The sequence below is a fragment of the Taudactylus pleione genome, unplaced genomic scaffold (assembly GCF_031769625.1).
Source record: "Taudactylus pleione unplaced genomic scaffold, aTauple2 ptg001352l, whole genome shotgun sequence".
Lineage (NCBI taxonomy): Eukaryota > Metazoa > Chordata > Amphibia > Anura > Myobatrachidae > Taudactylus > Taudactylus pleione.
Window position 1 is genome coordinate 347,958 of NW_028285752.1, and position 20,508 is coordinate 368,465.

The window sequence follows — 20,508 nt, forward strand, 5'->3', positions numbered from 1 at the left end:
AGGAAATACCTCTCAGGTGGAGGAAACCTACAGGAAATACCTCTCAGGTGGAGGAAACCTACAGGAAATATCTCTCAGGTGCAGGAAACCTACAGGAAATACCTCTCAGGTGGAGGAAACCTACAGGAAATACCTCTCAGGTGGAGGAAACCTACAGGAAATATCTCTCAGGTGCAGGAAACCTACAGGAAATACCTCTCAGGTGGAGGAAACCTACAGGAAATATCTCTCAGGTGCAGGAAACCTACAGGAAATATCTCTCAGGTGCAGGAAACCTACAGGAAATACCTCTCAGGTGGAGGAAACCTACAGGAAATATCTCTCAGGTGCAGGAAACCTACAGGAAATATCTCGCAGGTGCAGGAAACCTACAGGAAATACCTCTCAGGTGCAGGAAACCTACAGGAAATACCTCTGAGGTGCAGGAAACCTACAGGAAACATCTCACAGGTGCAGGAAACCTACAGGAAATACCTCTCAGGTGCGGGAAACCTACAGGAAATACCTCTCAGGTCCGGGAAACCTACAGGAAATATCTTGCAGGTGCAGTAAACCTACAGGAAATACCTCTCAGGTGCGGGAAACCTACAGGAAATACCTCGCAGGTACAGGAAACCTACAGGAAATACCTCGCAGGTGCAGGAAATACCTCGCAGGTGCGGGATTGTTACTAATCTCGCGCCCAGTTGAATATGCCCCTTTGTTTCTATGTTTCTATAATAATGGCGGCACTCCGGAGACTATTATTGGGATTTGCGCATTGGGAAGGTATACTCCAAGAGGAAGGCACCTGGATCATGGTAATGGTCCCCTGTGACCAGCAGAGTACCGGACTGTTTGTGTGGATATATACTGTATATAGTATTTAAAAAGAAGGCACACAAAAAGGACTAAAAAATAAAACTGATCTTATGGAAAATACATTCTGGCCCAGGACATTATGTCATAGTTTAATGAGAGGTTCCTGCTGAAAAATAGCGCAGGGTCTTACCATCGACATTTGAGGCAGCCTAGGGTCTACTCTGTCTGCTCTCCTCTAATCCGACTAAGGGCTCCATATAGCTCCACTGCTCATTGCACTATTTGTATTCATCTCTAACATGCTCGTCAGCATGTGCTGGTGTTACTGAAGCAGGCAGTGGTGTTTTCCTGTGCCCACTGTTGCTGCCAAAGGAATAGGAGAGGGCAGACACCTGAGAGCTGGAGGGAGCGGGTGGAGAGCAGGAGAGAGGGGGAGGAGAGCTGGAGGGAGGGGGCAGACAGCAGGAGAGATGGGGAGGAGAGCTGGAGAGAGGGGGCAGACAGCAGAAGAGGGGGAGGAGAGCTGGAAGGAGGGGGCGGAGAGCTGGAGAGATGGGGAGGAGAGCTGGAGGGAGGGGGTAGAGAGCAGGAGAGAGGGCGGAGAGCTGGAGTGAGGGAGTGGAGAGTAGAAGAGAGGGGGAGGAAAGCTGTAGGGAGGGGGCAGAGAGCAAGAGAGGAGAGCTGGAGGGAGGGGGCGGAGAGTAGGAGGGATGGGGTGGAGAGCTATAGGGAGGGGGCAACGAGAAGAAGAGAGGGGGAGGAGAGCTGGAGTGAGGGAGTGGAGAGCAGAAGAGAGGGGGAGGAGACCTGAGGGAGGGGGCAGAGAGCAAGAGAGGAGAGCTGGAGGGAGGGTGCGGAGAGTAGGAGGGATGGGGTGGAGAGCTATAGGGAGGGGGCAACGAGAAGAGAGGCAGAGGAGAGCTGGAGTGAGGGAGCGGAGAGCAGAAGAGAGGGGGAGGAGAGCTGGAGGGAGGGGGCAGAGAGCAAGAGAGGAGAGCTGGAGGGAGGGGGCGGAGAGCAGGAGAGAGGGGGAGGAGAGTAGGAGGCAGGGAATGGGAGGAATGGGGCACAGAGTGGGAGGGAATGGGCTGAGAAGAGCTGCAGCAGTGCATTGTGGGTAAGGACCCGGATGCACACAGGCATGCTGGCAGCACACAGGCAGCACACAGGCACGCTGGCAGCACACAGGCAGCACACAGGCACGCTGGCAGCACACAGGCAGCACACAGGCACGCTGGCAGCACACAGGCAGCACACAGGCACGCTGGCAGCACACAGGCACGCTAGTAGCACACAGGCAGCACACAGGCACGCCGGCAGCACACAGGCACGCTAGCAGCACACAGGCAGCACACAGGCAGCACACAGGCACGCTGGCAGCACACAGGCAGCACACAGGCATGCTAGCAGCACACAGGCAGCACACAGGCAGCACACAGGCACACTAGCAGCACACAGGCAGCACACAGGCACGCTGGCAGCACACAGGCAGCACACAGGCACGCTAGCAGCACACAGGCAGCACACAGGCACGCTAGCAGCACACAGGCATGCTAGCAGCACACAGGCAGCACACAGGCACGCAGGCAGCACACAGACACACAGGCAGCACACAGACACACAGGCACGCAGGCCGAACATAGGCACGCAGGCAGCACACAGGCAGCACACAGACACACAGGCACGCAGGCAGCACACAGGCATGCTAGCAGCACACAGGCAGCACACAGGCAGCACACAGACACACAGGCATGCAGGCCGCACACAGGCATGCTAGCAGCACACAGGCAGCACACAGGCAGCACACAGACACACAGGCACGCAGGCCGCACGCAGGCACGCAGGCACGCAGGCAGCACACAGGCATGCAGACAGCACACAGGCATGCATGCAGGCAGCACACAGGCAGCACACAGGCAGCACACAGACACCGGCACGCAGGCAGCACACAGGCATGCAGGCAGCACACAGGCACGCAGGCAGCACACAGACACAGGCACACAGGCAGCACACAGGCATGCAGGCAGCACACAGACACGCAGGCACGCAGGCAGCACATAGGCACGCAGGCTGCACACAGGCATGCAGACAGCACACAGGAATGCTGGCAGTACACAGGCATGCAGGCAGCACACAGGCAGCATACAGGCACGCTGACAGCACACAGGCAGCACTAAGGCACGCTGACAGCACACAGACACGGAGGCAGCACACAGACATGCAGACAGCACACAGGCAGCAACCAGGCATGTAGGTGGCAAACAGGCATGCAGACAGCACACAGGCAGCACACAGACATGCAGGCAGCACACAGACACACAGGCAGCACACAGACACGCAGACAGCACACAGGCATGCAGGCAGCACACAGGCATGCAGGCAGCACACAGGAATGCAGGCAGCAAACAGACATGCAGACAGCACACAGGCAGCACACAGGCATGCAAGCAGCACACAGACACACAGGCAGCACACAGACACGCAGACAGCACACAGGCATGCACGCAGCACACAGGCATGCAGGCAGCACACAGGAATGCAGGCAGCAAACAGGCATGCAGACAGCACACAGGCAGCACACAGGCATGCAAGCAGCACACAGGCATGCAAGCAGCACACAGACACGCAGGCAGCACACAGGCACGCAGGCAGCACACAGACATGCAGACAGCACACAGACACACAGGCACGGAGGCAGCACACAGACATGCAGACAGCACACAGGCAGCACACAGGCATGTAGGTGGCAAACAGACACACAGGCAGCACACAGACATGCAGGCAGCACACAGGCACGCAGACAGCACACAGGCACACAGACAGCACACAGGCACACAGACAGCACACAGGCATGCAGGCAGCACACAGGCACACAGACAGCACACAGCCACGCAGGCAGCATACAGGCAGCTTTGCATTCTGTCCTTGTAAACATGCAAATGCAGCAGGAGTCCCTGCTGCATTTTCCATCCCAGCACTGAGCGATGGTGGATGGCGCCGCCGATAATCTGGACTCTGCTAATTAGTCCCAGGGACTGCAAACCCCTTCTCAAGTGTTAGCAATTCCATATGCAATTGCGAACATCATATAACACCTGGTATCTCTGGACATTTCGCACATGCACAGTACCAAAACATCTCACAGCTACATCAGAACAGGGTCCATCTCTGAATCAGGTGGAAGACAATCCTGCAAGTAATACAATCGGAGGCGGGAGGATGAACAGCGACGGGTGTAACAGGTGAGACAATTTAAGAAATGAAAAGTTACAGTATGGAATTTTCTATTTGTGTTTCCTTTTTTGTCAGATTTTGGAAAGGGAATTACAGTAGGTGAGGTATGAGGTTCATAGGCGTGCGCAGAAGCAGGATACAGGGGGTGCCGCAGCAGGAATCCCTCCTCCACCAGGTCATGGTCCAATAATTACTACTGAGCAGGGGTGTTACCAGGGTTTTGGCACTAAGGTCAAGTCGAAAAATGATGCCCACCACATTTATGTGACCTGGACCTGTTGCCAACGGTCACTTACAGCCTCAGGAGCATCGGCCTAATGCCACAGGCCTTAGATCCTGATTACCAGCACGAGTCTAGTGCCCAATAACCTGGTGGTTTAGGGATGGAGTCAGGGCTGGCCCGAGCCTGATTTTTTTGGGTAAGCGGATATAGATTTTGCCGCCCCCTGTTGAAATAAAGCCTCATATTTTGGTGTGTGAAATATCCGGAGTACATGTAATAATGTAACAATGACAAAAGGGAATCTGTAGATCAAAAGACCAGCTTTATATAAACACGTTTATAATTTAATTTAGTGGTGTCACTAGGGTTGGTGTAACTGAGTGCAGTAACTAATGGTGTTACCCCACATGGACCTTCTCCTGCATCAGACAATACAGAATCCTTAGTAATTATATACAATTGACGTAACAGGTGAAAAATCATACACATTAAGCCCCGCTGTGTGGGGCCCCACATGATAAATAAAAAACACATACATACTGTATGCCCCCACATGAAAATAATAAAAAAAACACATAGGCATGAGTAAAAAACACACACACATTAGCACCCTAATAAAACACATGGGATTTACATGAAAAAAAAAACACACACACACATAGGCCCCTACATGAAAATGTATGAAGTGTTATAGGGCCCCTATACAGCAGGAGCACCCTGGGTGCTAAGCTATAATTATACCCTAAGATATGTATTTAGGGAGAGGGAGATTGCCAGTGGGTGACAAGGAGAGGATGAAAGCACTGGGTGACAGGGAGAGGATGAAAGCACTGGGTGACAAGGAGAGGATGAAAGCACTGGGTGACAGGGAGAGGATAAAAGCACTGGGTGACAGGGAGAGGATGAAAGCACTGGGTGACAGGGAGAGGATGAAAGCACTGGGTGACAGGGAGAGGATGAAAGCACTGGGTGACAGGGAGAGGATGAAAGCACTGGGTGACAGGGAGAGGATGAAGGCACTGGGTGACAAGGAGAGGATGAAAGCACTGGGTGACAGGGAGAGGATGAAAGCACTGGGTGACAGGGAGAGGATGAAAGCACTGGGTGACAGGGAGAGGATGAAAGCACTGGGTGACAAGGAGAGGATGAAAGCACTGGGTGACAAGGAGAGGATGAAAGCACTGGGTGACAAGGAGAGGATGAAAGCACTGGGTGACAGGGAGAGGATGAAAGCACTGGGTGACAGGGAGAGGATGAAAGCACTGGGTGACAAGGAGAGGATGAAAGCACTGGGTGACAGGGAGAGGATGAAAGCACTGGGTGACAGGGAGAGGATGAAAGCACTGGGTGACAGGGAGAGGATGAAAGCACTGGGTGACAAGGAGAGGATGAAAGCACTGGGTGACAAGGAGAGGATGAAAGCACTGGGTGACAAGGAGAGGATGAAAGCACTGGGTGACAGGGAGAGGTTGAAAGCACTGGGTGACAAGGAGAGGGTGATGACAGGGAGAGGATGAAAGCACTGGGTGACAGGGAGAGGATGAAAGCACTGGGTGACAGGGAGAGGGTGAAAGCACTGGGTGACAAGGAGAGGATGAAAGCACTGGGTGACAGGGAGAGGATGAAAGCACTGGGTGACAAGGAGAGGATGAAAGCACTGGGTGACAGGGAGAGGATGAAAGCACTGGGTGACAGGGAGAGGATGAAAGCACTGGGTGACAGGGAGAGGATGAAAGCTCTGGGTGACAAGGAGAGGTTGAAAGCTCTGGGTGACAAGGAGAGGATGAAGGCACTGGGTGACAGGGAGAGGATGAAAGCACTGGGTGACAGGGAGAGGATGAAAGCACTGGGTGACAGGGAGAGGGTGAAAGCACTGGGTGACAGGGAGAGGATGAAAGCACTGGGTGACAGGGAGAGGATGAAAGCACTGGGTGACAAGGAGAGGATGAAAGCACTGGGTGACAGGGAGAGGATGAAAGCACTGGGTGACAGGGAGAGGATGAAAGCACTGGGTGACAGGGAGAGGATGAAAGCACTGGGTGACAGGGAGAGGATGAAAGCACTGGGTGACAGGGAGAAGATGACAGCATTAGGAGAGAGGGAGAGGATGACAGCACTGGGTGACAGGGAGAGGGTGACGATGGGGAGAGGATGACAGCATTAGGAGAGAGGGAGAGGATGACAGCACTGGGTGACAGGGAGAGGGTGACGATGGGGAGAGGATGACAGCATTAGGAGAGAGGGAGAGGGTGACAGCACTGGGTGACAGGGAGAGATTGATGATGGGGAGAGGATGACAGCATTAGGAGAGAGGGAGAGGGTGACAGCACTGGGTGAGAGGTCAACATCACTAGGTGACAAGTAAAGGGTGATGACAGGGAGAGGGTTAATCCATGAGAGGGTGAAGGCAGTGGATAACAGGGAGATGGTGTCAGTAGTGGGTTACAGGGAGAGAATGACCAATGGGTGAGAGCCATACAGGGTATATCAATTTCCTTACCTGGGGACAGAACTGTAGCGCTCCTCCTCGGACCTCACTTAACGCTGGTGGTGGTCACGTGATCGTGACGTGAGATCACCGACGTCCAGCACAGCCTCAGAGAGAGAGGAAGCTGTGGTTGGAATGTGAAAGGGGAGGAACTGAGGAGAGCGCGGCCCCTCCTCCCCATCCAGCTCTTGTAACTAAGCTGTGTCACTCTGGGGAGACAGGCACCGGTTGCAGCACTGGCGGCTGACTGCACAGCGGCATATAATGAGTCAGTGTGACTCATTGTTATGCCGGCACCTGGCGGCTGTGTGGGACCACGGCGGGACACAGGAGATGATGTGGCCGCCCTTCCAGCTTGGAGCCGTACGCGGATGCATCACTGGCGTAATGGGCCGGCCGGCCCTGCATACACGTGTGTACATGTATGTATTATATACCTCACATTTTTATTTGTTACTGTAAATCCCAAAGATGGGGCGTGGCCTAACTACAGCTATATCTATCTACAGATATAGATATATCTATGTTATATATCCTCACCAAAAAGAATATGCCTGTAGGCTATCATATAGCTGTGTCTATATATTTATCTATAGGGCTTAAACATTCTAATGTTATGCTTTTATAGATATAGCTAAATCTATAAAACCATACCATTGCCATGTTTATGCCCTATAGATTGATAAACCTTTATGATATGATAACCAGGGGTCCAATTAGTTTTGGTGATGTATATCTATAAATGAACACCATATACAGGCTAAAGCCCTGCCCCAGGGCCAGGCCAGCACCTCATCACTTGTGCATGCTTGCCGACATTTGGCTCCCTCCTTCCGGGAGGGAGCTGTCAGGCTTACAGGGCTGGGGGCGTGATGCGGACAAAGGGGGCGGGGCCCGGCACATGACGCAGCGTTGGGGCGGAGCATGGGGGCATGACAGCGCGATCGCGTCATCGTGGCTCTGCCCCCTCTTCACAATGCCGTGATTAATGGCATTGTGCAGCAGGGGTGGAGCCACGATGATGCGATTCAGCATGAATCGCGTCACCGGCCCCCCTGCTGCCGGGGTTTGTACCTAAAGGTGCGGGGGTGCGGGCACATCGCCGGGGGGCGGGAGGATTGCCTGCCTTCCCGGGAGGTTGGGAGTGGCACCCGATTTTCGGGAGGCTCCCGACCAAATCGGGAGGGTAGGCAAGTATGCACTTGAATATTTTTCTGCAAGTGCGACATTGCCAGTGTTATAATACCAACTTACCAGCCAGGCAGGATGTGGATAAATACCCTTCCCGTCATTCCCGAATCCCGGTGACGGCGTCTGGAGGCCCTGCCGCTCCAGCCCACAGGACAGTACTGAGTGACAACACAACAGATAGATATGGCGCTGGACCCCCGCCAATATAGCTACTCGCAAGTCCAGCAACAGAAACCTGGGGCCCTGTACACTGGTGTCTCCAGGGGGCCCCCTCCGCCACCTTCGTCCCACTACCCGCAACCACCACAAGCACATATCCCTCCCCCGAGTCTGCTAATATATGAATGTTGATATAAATGCACAAAGTTCGGCACTCCGGCTGTGAAGAGCGGTGTAGATGCCCAGGTGCCTTCCGAAAAATAATAAACAAATGCAGAGAAGGTGGACGGCACTCAGGGGACTTTTACAAGAAAAAAAAATCACCACTGTCATAGCATAAGTGTGTCTGACGTCTCCACTTTTGAAGAAGGTTATTAAGGCAAAAACATCAGAAACACTTATGCTGTGACAGTCTGGTGATTTTTTTTTCTTGTAAAAGTCCCTAGAGGGCCATACACCTTTTCTGCATATTGTATGTATATATATATATATATATATATATATTAAACACGGTATACACACACACACACACATATATTATACACTTTATACACACACACATATATATAAACTAAATAAAGTAAACGTTGACTTACCATAAAACTGTCTCTCAGAGTAGGATGCCTGCAGTCTGCAGAGTGGCCACTGGTGGCGCTGCTGCTATGCTTGCTGCTTGGGCTTGCACTACGGTAACTTCCCTTGCCTCCGTCTGCTCTTCAGCCTCCTCTTAGGTGGCCGCGGCTAGCCCCTTGATAGTGGATCCAGCACAGAGGGAGACCCGCAGCCAGTCGCATTGGGGACAGGTAAGGCAGCTCCCTGAGGAAGGCCTCCGGCAGTGGGGCTTGGTTGTCTCCACACCCCCACTAGACCACCAGGGCAGTTTTTAGCAATGGGGCGCTGTTAACCAGTGATGGCCATGTCCCTGGAGGGGTTAAGCCACACGGGGGAGGATAGCATTCCCTATTGGCCCCTCCCCATCTCTTGGCGCCTCCTCTCAGGTCATCGGTAGTGGATCCACGGGAAGACGAAGGAGGCAGGGACAGAAGGGCCGGTGCAGTAAGGCGCCACTCATGGGGGAGTGTTATTTGGGCCTGTGGTGGTGACGTGACGTCATGACGTCACGTCGCCCTATACAAGCCATCAGACGGCCGCCCATTAGGACCGCGGTGCAGCTGTGTCATAGTGACACAGTCTGCCCGCGGTCACGTCGCCCTATACAAGCCATCGGACGGCCGCCCATTAAGACCGCGGTCAGCCTCTCTGCTGCTGGCTGTTTATAAATCAGCATGGTCACGGCCGCGGCGCCCTTCACTATGTGGCATCCTACGCGGCCGCGTACCATGCATAATCATAGAACCGGCCCTGGATGGAGTAATAGTGGTAAGGCCTCATAGCGGGCCTACCTGTCCAGTGGGAGAGGCTGCAGTGAGGAACTACGTTAGCTCTTTGACTTTACCACCACTGGAGCACTCTCTGGTCCTCAGTCGCATTCTTCTGCCGCTGGCCCATCCTTGCCAACAGTGCCGCCATCGGAGCTGTTCTCTCTTCAGCCCGGTGTCTTCTGGCCTCTTCCTTGGTTGCTGGAGCTCTTCTCTCTCAAGCCCAGCGTCTTCTGCCATCTTCCGTGGCCGCCGCAGCTCTTTGCGCGACATCCTCCTCCTTCGCCCACCCGCCACTATTGGCTCACTGCGGCCGCTTTCTATTGGCTGCTGGTCTACGAACCATGATTGTCTCGTGGCTGGCACCAAATTAAAATTGTTGCCGCTCTTCAATGGCTGCGGGTCCACGAGCTGCATTCAGTTTGCGGCCGGTGCCAAATGTCACCCGCCGCTGTACACTTGACCGGCACTGGGGACATATCTAACCTTACTGTAGAACGTCCAGTGCTGGGATCAAACACTTGATCTCAGCGCTGGCTGCTACAGTGTGGAGCACATCTCCACACTGTACATTGCCCTGGCCGGAGGCGCCACTCTCTGCCAGGCCTGTCATGGTGCCCAGGGCAGGGTGCCCCACACGCACCCCTCTCGTTACACCACTGCTACTGTCTATGTCACTGCTGTTCGCTCCTCCCTATGCAGGTGAAAGGTTATGTGCTACTTCCAATGCTAAGTGACTTACACAGCTCAGATGTAAATGCCGTTCAGCACTCGCTGCTTCTATACTCTGCACAGGAAGCAATGACATTCCAGAACACAATAAAAGAGACAATGACCATTATTGAACGAGTAATCCTATTCCATGTTCTGCGGCTCAGCCAATCCCAGGGGCACAATTATTATATTATCCTTTATTTATATGGCGCCACAAGGGTTCCGCAGCGCCTTACAAAGTACAGAAACAAATGAGCTCACAAGAGAAACAGTTATTAACAGTAGAAAGAATGCAGGACAAATACAGGATTTATAAACATTTCAGCAAAACACTTAAAGAAGAGCAGGGTGTCAGCAACCAAGTGTTAGGTGCCGTTGTAAATGAAAATATAAGTAAGGGAAGGAGAAGCACGTGAGGGGAGAGGGCCTTGCTCATAAGAGTTTACATTCTAAGGGGGAGGGGAAGACAAATGGTTGACACAAACGGGCTGGATTGTGATGAAGGAAAATGGAGTAGGGGGTTAGGATGAATGCTGGAAAACTTTGAGGAAGAAAGGGGTCTCAAGAGCCCATTTGAAGATTAGGAGCCAGGAAGCAGAGTTATCAAGGAATTTTGGGCTAAGGCCAGGGGGCCGAAAAAAAAGGTAGCTACTCAAAGAAGTTGGAAGAGGCGAATACCATGAGCATTGAATGGAAAGAATGAAATGGAGAGTTTAGAAGGTAAGAGTTGGTGGGAGTGATCAGATGATAGAAGTACCCCAACACCAAGACTGTGGCAACCCCAGGCCAGGGAGTGTGAGAGAATGTAAGGCCCCCAAAGGAGATAGCTGCAGGAGAAGTGGTGTCAGATGGGTAAATCCAGGATTTGGTGATGGCTAGGAGATTCATGGAGTTGGAGATGAAGCTGTCATGGACGGGGACCAGTTGATTATAGACAGAAAAAGCTTTCCAGAGGAGACAGGAGAGAGGGATAGGGTTAGGAGGAGAGAGAAGAAGGAGATTGTTAGGGTTACTGTAGTGTGGGATTGAGATTGATTTAGAGCAGGAAGGTAAGGATAGTGTGGGTATGTGGTGGGCTTCTGAGTGAGAAAGGGTGACAGCAGGTGGTGGGCAAGGTGGAGGTATAATGTGGTGTGGGTGGAGAAGAGGAGAGGTATTTTGGAGAAAAGGGAGGGTGCATGGCTTAGTGGTGGAATAGCAGGACCATGGTGGAATAGGAGTAAATAATAATGGAGTTGTGGGAGATATGGTGGAGAGTACTAGATGGGATGAAGGGAGGAGAGGAAGGAGGGAGAGGAGACTATGGAGGGAGGAAAGAGGTGAAAACTGGTGGTAGAGGAGAGAGTTATGTAGCTGCTAAGTGAGGGGGAGCAGAAGAAAAGAGAGACATAGTGTAGATGAGGGAATAGGGGGGAGCAGCAGTAGTAGTGGTGAGAGTGAGATGCAGGAACAGGACAGTTTAAATGTCTAAAAATCAGATAAAAGGAAGAACAGTGTTAGCAGATGTAAAGGCACAACTACAATAGTATATAATAAACAAAATGAGTTTGGAGCTGTTAAAGTTGCAGGACTTTACATTTAGGATAAATTATTCTTAAAGATGTATAGATGTTAAACAATAGTACAATATATACCACAGTGGTATAGAGATACATTGACAGTTGTACAGGAATGATTTAAACATACATACAAAAATTAAAGTGCATCAAACTAACTGGTAGTTGCTGGCAATGCTGAAGCAGGGTGTTGACAAAAGGTGTGTCCAGGTTATAATGAAATCTGGTGGCTGAGTTGCAGGGTATCCAGAAGCTCAGAAGATCCTTATCAATTGTTTAAAAGTTGTAAAGAGTTCTTTTTAACTGTTATCTTCCTGTGTTCCTCATGTTTAACTCCTGTCTAACTCTTTAAATTATGCTGCGCATGTAATACCACTTATAAAAAAAACCACTTTCAAATAAAATCCTATGCAGCCTTATAGCAGGCCCGCAGCCTGTACCCTACTAAATATATAGTGAAGCATACATGTCATGGTTGCCAACTTTCTGTCTGCCCCTTCCGGGAGGGAGCAGCCAGATCGGCAGGCCAGGGGGCGGGGTGGGGGCAGGGCCACACAATCGCATAATTTTGGCCCTACCCCGCTACACAGTGGTGATATTATAGGCATTGTGAAATGTTTCACAGGTAATTGCAGGGGTGGGTCGGTAGCTGCCGGGAGGCTTGCCTGCCTTTCTGGGGGGCTGTGAGCGGCACCCAATTTTCGGGAGGCTTCCGGATGAATCGGGAGGGTAGGCAAAAATGATACATGTGTAGTAACTGATTGCATCCTACCCCCCTGTAACCTCATCCACACCAAATGCAAGTCATAAAATTCTAAAAAAAAAAAAACCCTAAAAAGCATTCCATGTATCTAGGAGTTAATATATAGTTATATAGCCAGACCTTAAGTCACTCTGGATTATGAAGATATTAATTAGACAATATACCTAGAAAATCAGTATATTCAAACAGCACTGGTATTTCTATAACAGATGACTGGTGCCAATAGATCTTTTACCTAGAAAATCAGCATATTCAAACAGATGGACCATGCTCTGCCTAATCCCGTCCTAGTATGAAGCAAAATATTTGACTCACACGGGTACAAAAAGTGCTTTTGGGCCTTCTTCAAAATCCCTCAGGAACAACCCTGGATGCGGGAACCGCAGAGCCGCAGAGTGTTCTGCGTCTAACCACAATGAACATACTCATTCTCAAAACATTTTTAAAAGGTAAATCGCATTACTTATTTATGGCCTGCCAGTCAGTGCAGTTCAACAGAGCTATATTTTAGGGAATAACCTGTTTAAAGTTTAATGTGGTTACTGCAGCAGCCAGTTATGAAACAGAATACAGAAATAAAGGCTATAGAAATATAAACCAAGGCTTTTTTGGGGGTGGGGGGTGTTAAAACAAAACAATTTTAATTTTTCATATATTTTTTTTTTTAAACGTCACGTTGAGCTTATCATCGTAGTTAGGAGCAGATCCAGCTAAGAGAAGAACATTTGCATCTGGATAAACCATGTTGCAAGTTGCCGACTATTATATGTCGTCTTCGGGAGAAGCCTGGAGCGGCGACACATTTGGCGGCACCTATGTCATTAGGCAAACTGCCGTGAATCACGGGACCACAAGGAGGGGGTGAGGCTAAATTACACAGGAGGGGGTGGGGCTAATTAGCATCATTTAGCCCCTCCCCTCCACACGGGGTTGAGATTCCCGGCAATTATCTCCCCATCGTCCCCACATCACTAGGAAGTGGGTGGGATGCGGGAGAATGGGACACTCTTCTGGGGGTGCGGGGGGCTTCCCAAAAATTCAGGAGCCTCCCACAACTCCCGGGAGAGTAGGTAAGTATGGCCCATTAGACATATGTGATCTAAGGCGCCTTCCAGTCATCGCCGCGGATCACCCATCAGTTTCCCAAGACATTCGTGATACCGCACGCCTCGTGTGCAGCCACCCGCACACGCAGGGGGGGTTTCTGAGTACCTAGAAACCCCCCCTGCCCGTTGCTCCATCACCACCGGCCCGGCGAGCAGCTGAACAAAATAACTATAATTTTTTTTTAAAGAAGAGACACTGCCTGGGCTGGCTGTAGGGGGAGCTGCTGCGCGCAAGCTCCTCCCAGTCAGTTCCCATAGCGGCACAGTGACCAGAGTGGATGAGAGCGCTTATCGCCGGGACACTGTTTCTGTCCAGGACTGTCAGCGCTGACGAGTCCTGGAGCCGCACAACGTAGGTGGGGAGGAGGATTATGTTTAATAAATTATGGCAGATCACTGCTGCATGTACTTGCAGGGGGGGGAGGCGGGCGGGGGGGCTTTCGGAGGATAGTATTTAATAATTTAATAAATGTCAGACGAGTGCTGCATTTGCTTTTTTTGGGGGGGGGATAATAATGCCAGAGGACTGCTGCATTTGTGGGGGGCGGGGGGGAAGGATGATTATATTTAATAAATGATGCTAGAAGACTGCTGTATTTGTGGGGAGGGGGAGGATAATATTTAATAAATGATGCCAGAGAGAGGACTGCTGTATTTGGGAGGGGGGGGGATAATATTTAATGATGCCAGAGGACTGCTTTTGGCTCTGCATTCGTGTTTGTTAGGTGAGCGCTGTGGTGTGTGTATGAGTGTGTCTTGTCAGTGTGTGTGTATGAGTGTGTCTTGTTAGTGTGTGTATGAGTGTGTCAGTCAGAGTGTGTGTGTATGAGTGTGTCTTGTCAGTTTGTGTATATGTGTGTGTGCGTGTATATGAGTGTGTCGGTCAGTGTGTGTGTATGAGTATGTCGGTCAGTGTGTGTGTGTATGAGTGTGTCGGTCAGTGTGTGTGTGTGTATGAGTGTGTCGGTCAGAGTGTGTGTGTATGAGTGTGTTGGTCAGAGTGTGTGTGTATGAGTGTGTCGGTCAGTGTGTGAATGAGTGTGTCGGTCAGAGTGTGTGTGTATGAGTGTGTCGGTCAGAGTGTGTGTGTATGAGTGTGTCTTGTCAGTGTGTGTATATGTGTGTGTGTGCGTGTATATGAGTGTGTCGGTCAGTGTGTGTGTATGAGTATGTCGGTCAGTGTGTGTGTATGAGTGTGTCGGTCAGTGTGTGTGTGTATGAGTGTGTCGGTCAGTGTGTGTGTGTATGAGTGTGTCGGTCAGTGTGTGTGTGTGTGTGTGTGTATGAGTGTGTCGGTCAGTGTGTGTGTGTATGAGTCTGTCGGTCAGTGTGTGTATGAGTATGTTGGTCAGTGTGTGTGTGTATGAGTGTGTCGGTCAGTGTGTGTGTGTGTGTGAGTGTGTCGGTCAGTGTGTGTGTGTGTGAGTGTGTCGGTCAGTGTGTGTGTATGAGTGTGTCGGTCAGTGTGTGTGTATGAGTGTGTCGGTCAGTGTGTGTGTGTATGAGTATGTCGGTCAGACTGTGTGTGTGCGTGTATATGAGTGTGTCGGTCAGTGTGTGTATGAGTATGTAGGTCGGTGTGTGTGTGTGTGAGTGTGTCGGTCAGTGTGTGTATATGAGTATGTTGGTCAGTGTCTGTATGTGTATATGAGTGTGTCTTGTCAGTGTGTGTATATATGTGTGTGCGTGTATATGAGTGTGTCGGTCAGTATGTGTATGAGTGTGTCGGTCAGTGTGTGTATGTATGAGTGTGTCAGTCAGTATGTGTATATGAGTATGTCGGTCAGTGTGTATGAGTGTGTCGGTCAGTGTGTATGAGTGTATCTGTCAGTTACGTTTAGTTCAAATGTTGAAATTGCACTTGTAGTTTAAATTTTGTTCGTACATACAGTTACACATTGTGCATAAGCAAGTTTTACGCCTTGTTATTTATATTATTTATTGTTATTTATATTAGAACACTTGAAGTACACAATAAAGTGTATGCTGGAGGCTTATTCTGGTTAGACTTTTTGTCATTGGTTCTGTAACCATTTATTTGGAAACCCCCCTTTCAAAATCCTGCGTTAGCCACTGTGTGCAGCATCGCCTCCATGTGTACACTCTTTATCTCCATGTACTCCTCAGGGCTCCACAGTCCCTAGTGGGCGATCAGGCCCTCTGTGCGCAGCCCCCAATTGGGCTAGCTCAGGGCTGAAGAGAGAAGAATGCTGTTAGATTTAGATTTTGTTTTTTGAACTACATGTTCACGCAAGCCCTGGCGCCAGCATGACAATGCAGTCATTAGCGTCTGATTCAGAGATGTAATGGCAGCCGCCATCCCACACACAGCCGCTGGGCTAACATAGGCTAATGCTCTAGCTGGCTGGGTATGTACTGAGACGCTCGCCAGCTCCTTCACAGATCTAAGCAAGTGCCTACACATATGCAGCCAACATCGCAAATGACGGAATCTACTGCGCATGTGCTGGTCTCTGGGAAAATGGCGCCTGCACCTTTTTCCCAGGGACATCTCTTTTGCCCAAGTCACTGGAAAAATGGACGCCGCCATTTTCCCTGTGATATTTTTGCTGCTCTGCAGAGCAGGACACCAGAATCGGCGGAAAGGTAAGTATTACTAACTATGGGCGCAGGGTGTGCGGTGTGGGCCCCCTGGGTCCGGCTATTTAAATTGAGCGCTCGCTCATTGCGGTCTGTTGACGCCTCTATGTCTGAGCGAGCGAACGAAACATGCGCTCGCTATTTTGTAAAGATGCCCCCTGGCCGTTCGCATCCTACGTCATCTCCGCTATTTATTAGATTGATCAAGAACATCGAAAGGCGTCTGAACTGCTCGCAGTGCTTGTGGTAAATTTTACTTCCCGCAATCACTGTGAGTAGTTCAGGCTAAAAGACAACCAAGCGACGTGGTCGATGACGCTGCTTTGTTAATTATGCACTCCCATTAAACGCCCGTTTTAACCATTTGGCACGCCTGCGTTCGGATCTCCACTCCCCATTTTCAAGCACCTTCCCCTGTTACCACCCACAAACGCCTCATTCTGTCATTCAAATTAGCAGGCCCTCGCTGTTTTGCGAGCGCACGATTTCCGACCGCAATGACTGGTTGGTGCATGCGCATTACGACCCATATGCATGCGCAGATGTGCAAACATCGCTCGGAGCGAGCGAGCGGCCGCTTACGAGTGGCTCTGAATCAGGCCCACAGTTTGCAGTGACCTTAATGCACCGACTGCTGACTGTAACTAACGGTCTACAATTCTTTACATACAATTAAATTCATGTGACTGAAATTGCGATATATGCAAAGCTGCAATACCTAACACAAAGATCTGTGTATAATTTAGAACCTTAAACCTGTAGCTCCATAACTGACAGGAGAGTTTTCAGACTCCCTGAATGTGAACTGCAATAATGTAACAAAGCTCAGGTAAAGATTCTATGAGGAGAAACTATGCTTAGTATGTTGCAATTTAGCTAAATACATGGTGTCAAATGACATATTTACCTTCACCACTCATCAGTAAACTTCTAAGGGAACGTTATTGTGTGTACATTCACTGCCATTCAAAAGTTTGGGGTCACCCAGACAATTTAGTGTTTTACATGAAAACTGACATTTACTTATCAAATGAGTTGCAAAAATAAATAGAACTTATGGTCAAGACATTGGCAAGGCTAAAAACAATGATTTTTATTTGAAATAATAAAATTGTCCTTCAAACTTTGCTTTCGTTCAAGGATGTTCCTTTTGCAGCGATTACAGCATTGCAGACCTTTGGCATTCTAGCTGTTAATTTGTTGAGGTAACCTGAAGAAATTTCACCCCACGCTTCCTGGAGCTCCTCCCACAAGTTGGATTGGCTTGATGGGCACTTCTTGCGTTCCATACGGTCAAGCTGCTCCCACAACAACGCAATGGGGGTGAGATCTGGTGACTGCGCTGGCCACTCCATTACAGACAGAATACCAGCTGCCTGCTTCTTCCCTAAATAGTTCTTGCATAATTTGGAGGTGTGCTTTGGGTCATTGTCCTGTTGGAGGAGGAAATTGGCTCCAATCAAGAGCTGTCCACAGGGTATGGCATGGCATTGTAAAATGGAGTGATAGCCTTCCTTATTCAAAATCCCTTTTACATTGTACAATTCTCCCACTTTACCACACCAAACCAGCCCAGATCATCACATTACCTCCACCATGCTTCAAAGATGGCATCAGGCACTCTTCCAGCATATTTTCACTTGTTCTGCATCTCACAAATGTTCTTCTGTGTGATCCAAACACCTCAAACTTCGATTCGTCTGTCCATAAAACTTTTTTCCAATTTTCCTCTGTCCAATGTCTGTGTTCTTTTACCCATATTAATCTTTTCATTTTATTGGCTTGTCTCAGATATGGCTTTTTCTTTGCCAATCTGCCTAGAAGGCCAGCATCCCGGAGTCACCTCTTCACTGTAGACGTTGACACTGGCATTTTGCGAGTACCACTTAATGAAGCTGCCAGTTGAGGACTTGTGAGGCGTCTATTTCTCAAACTAGAGATTCTAATGTACTTGTCACAGCCCACCTAAGAGACCCCAGAACCAGACCCCACCACTTACCTTTACGAGCGCTGTCCCGCTGCACTCTCCGGCTCCCTCACTGTGCTGTGACACTTTGGCAATGTATCCACAAGCTTAATCTATCTCAGGCTGTAGCAGAGAGGCTAGCCCCATACACACAGTAACATGACATAACGTGACAGCCTTGGTAATGACTCCACAAGCTTTATCCACCTCAGGCTGTAGCAGAGAGACTAGCCCCATACACACAGTAACATGACATAATGTGACAGCCTTGGTAATGACTCCACAAGCTTTATCCACCTCAGGCTGTAGCAGAGAGGCTAGCCCCATACACACAGTAACATGTATAATGTGACAGCCTTGGTAATGACTCCACAAGCTTTATCCACCTCAGGCTGTAGCAGAGAGGCTAGCCCCATACACACAGTAACATGACATAATGTGACAGCCTTGGTAATGACTGTACAAGTTTAATCCACCTCAGGCTGTAGCAGAGAAGCTAGCCCCATACACACAGTAACATGACATAATGTGACAGCCATGGCAATGACTACACAAGCTTAATCTATCTCAGGCTGTAGCAGAGAGGCTAGCCCCATACACACAGTAACATGACATAACGTGACAGCCTTGGTAATGACTCCACAAGCTTTATCCACCTCAGGCTGTAGCAGAGAGACTAGCCCCATACACACAGTAACATGACATAATGTGACAGCCTTGGTAATGACTGTACAAGTTTAATCCACCTCAGGCTGTAGAAGAGAGGCTAGTCCCATACACACAGTAACATGACATAATGTGACAGACTTGGTAATGACTCCAAAAGCTCTATACACCTCAGGCTGTACCAGAGAGGCTAGCCCCATACACATAGTAGCATGACATAATATGACAGCCTTGGTAATGACTCCACAAGCTTTATCCATCTCAGGCTGTAGCAGAGAAACTAGCCCCATACACACAGTAACATGACATACTGTAATGTGACAGCCTTGGTAATAACTCCACAAGATTTATCTATCTCAGGCTGTAGCAGAGAGGCTAGCCCCATACACACAGTAACATTACATAATGTGACAGCCTTGGTAATGAATCCACAAGATTTATCTACCTCAGGCTGTAGCAGAGAAGCTAGCCCCATACACACAGTAACATGACATAATGTGACAGCCTTGGTAATGACTCCACAAGCTTTATCTACCTCAGGTTGTAGCAGAGAGGCTAGCCCCATACACACAGTAACATGACATAATGTGACAGCCTTGGTAATGACTCCACAAGCTTTATCCACCTCAGGCTGTAGCAGAGAAGCTAGCCCCATACACACAGTAACATGACATAATGTGACAGCCTTGGTAATGACTCCACAAGCTTTATCCACCTCAGGCTGTAACAGAGAGACTAGCCCCATACACACAGTAACATGACATAATGTGACAGCCTTGGTAATGACTCCACAAGCCTTATCCACCTCAGGCTGTAGCAGAGAGGCTAGCCCCATACACACAGTTACATGACATAATGTGACAGCCTTGGTAATGACTCCACAAGCTTTATCCACATGAGTCTGTAGCAGAGAGGTTAGCCCCATATACATAGTAACATGACATAATGTGACAGCCTTGGTAATGACTGCACAAGCTTTATCCATCTCAGGCTGTAGCAGAGAGGCTAGCCCCATACACACAGTAACATGACATAACGTGACAGCCTTGGTAATGACTCCACAAGCTTTATCCATCTCAGGCTGTAGCAGAGAGGCTAGCCCCATACACACAGTAACATGACATAATGTGACAGCCTTGGTAATGACTCCACAAGCTTTATCCACCTCAGGCTGTAACAGAGAGACTAGCCCCATACACACAGTAACATGACATAACATGACAGCCTTGGTAATGACACCACAAGCTTTATCCATCTCAGGCTGTAGCAGAGAGGCTAGCCCCATACACACAGTAACATGACATAATGTGACAGCCTTAGCAATGACACAACAAGCTTTATCCACCTCAGGCTGTAGCAGAGAGGCTAGCCCCATACACACAGTAACATGACATAATGTGACAGCCTTGGTAATGACTCCACAAGCTTTATCTACCTCAGGCTGTAGCAGAGAGGCTAGCCCCATAAACATAGTAACATGACATAATGTGACAGCCTTGGTAATGACTCCACAAGCTTTATCTACCTCAGGCTGTAGCAGAGAGACTAGCCCCATACACACAGTAACATGACATAATGTGACAGCCTTGTTAATGACTGCAAAAGCTTTATCCACCTCAGGCTGTAGCAGAGAAGCTAGCCCCATACACACAGTAACATGA